General features: G+C 50.6%; 1 pseudogene; it reads left to right on the top strand.

The window, feature by feature from the left end:
- Nucleotides 1–573: 573 nt before the first annotated feature.
- LOC132238883 (NEDD8-conjugating enzyme UBE2F-like) lies at nucleotides 574–1261 on the top strand (annotated as a pseudogene).
- The last annotated feature ends 427 nt before the right edge of the window (nucleotides 1262–1688 follow it).

The following is a 1688-nucleotide window of genomic DNA, read 5'->3' as shown; positions in this document are numbered from 1 at the left end:
AGGCACCATTCCAGATCTGGAATATTGATGCCTAAAGAAAATACAGAACCCTTCCACTGGGTGGATTTTTCTGTCTCCATGTTCCTGTCAGAGAACTCTCTCTGGGACCCATCAAACTCTCTGTGGTCACTATCTCTCCTGCTCCCACCCTCTCTGTAATCTGAGAAATGTTCTTCATACTGTATGTGGCACATGCCCTACTCTTCTCAAAACCCATTTCTCCCAACTATTTTGCCTTTACCTCACGTCCTCAGATCCCTTAACAGGCCAGGATACTGAAAACTCACTTTTTCTTCTTTGCACTTGGCCCTTCCTTCCAGGGGCCGTGGAGCGGGAGGAGCCACAGGTAGAACAAACAGGGAAAACACTGGGAGGAAGAGCCATCCAGCCAGTGACCTTGTTACCACTAGTTCAGCAGCAGGTGGGCATCGCCGGTTCTTCGGATGCTTTCATTCTCTAGCTATTTTCTGGGTAAGTTCCCCATGGTCCTTGAAGAAGCATGTCCCAAATTGGAAGCTCTATTCATATGAGATTACTGCCCAATAGTAGTCACAGTTGTTGCAGTCAGAGAACATGGAGTGTTTTGGAAAGAAGGGAGAGCCAAAGGGCATGGTGCTGGTCCCACGCCTATCTGCCCTGTCTCTGGTGTCCAGGATAAAGGTAACAGTAACACTGAGGCAGGCAAGCAAACTGAAGAGGGTTAATGGTCTCAAAGGGCCCAGAGGTCAGCATCAGCCTCCAGCTCCATGCAGAGGGTGTCTGTCCAGAGAGACGGCTGCTCCTTAGAGAGGTTGCTGAATGCAACACGGACTTGCCTTGTGCATGCAAAGTTCATTTTCCTGATTCAGAGGAGCTCCCTTGCCTTCGGCTACCTGTAACCCCCTTTAAGGGTCCCACCAGGTGGGACACTTCAGTCTGAAGCAGAAGTTCCTGATCCCTACAACTCGGTGCCTCCCAGAGTGAAATGCTTGACCAGGATCAAGCACCCTGGTCACAGAGAGTGGCGAGCTGGTCTGAGTTTACTGATAGAACAGTCCATGGCACTGGCTGGGCTCCCAAGAGGACATTACAGGACGTTGTTTGGGAATTAAGCTCTTTTGAATGTTGATGATGCACTGAATATTGAGGCTTCAGAGCATCCCTTGAAGAACAGGAGGACTCCTGGAACAAGGTGGGAGACTACATTGTATTATGTCATATGATAGGAGGGGAGACTGTGGCGTCATCTCCAGCCCCCTGGGCCCCCCCGGCCCCGTCCTAGCTTCCTCGGGCCTGCAGAGTTGCCCAGAGTCCTGTGTCATCCTGAGGAGGACCCTATCCATGCCTGCCCATGGCAGATGGAGAGCTCCCCATAATACAACAAGAACATGGGCTGGGTTCTAAAGAGTGGTCTGCTTAACTTAACATGTGTACTTTTTAATATTAAATTTATCAGAGTGACATCCTATATAATAAAAGGCTAATATGCAAATGGACTGAACAGCAGAACAACCAGTCATTATGATGCACACTGGCCACCAGGTGGCAGATCTCAATGCAAGAGATGCCCCTTGGTGGTCAGTGTGCTCCCACAGGGGGAACGCTGCTCACGGCTGGCAAACACAGTGGCGGTGGTGGGAGCCTCGCCAGCCTCTGTGGCAATGCTAAGAATGTCCAACTGCCAGCTTGCCATCAGTCAGACATCCCCC

This window comes from Myotis daubentonii, chromosome 7, assembly GCF_963259705.1.
Source record: "Myotis daubentonii chromosome 7, mMyoDau2.1, whole genome shotgun sequence".
NCBI classification, from domain to species: Eukaryota; Metazoa; Chordata; class Mammalia; order Chiroptera; family Vespertilionidae; genus Myotis; species Myotis daubentonii.
The sequence above is the reverse complement of the archived record's forward strand: the minus strand, read 5'-3'. Positions and strand labels throughout refer to the sequence as shown.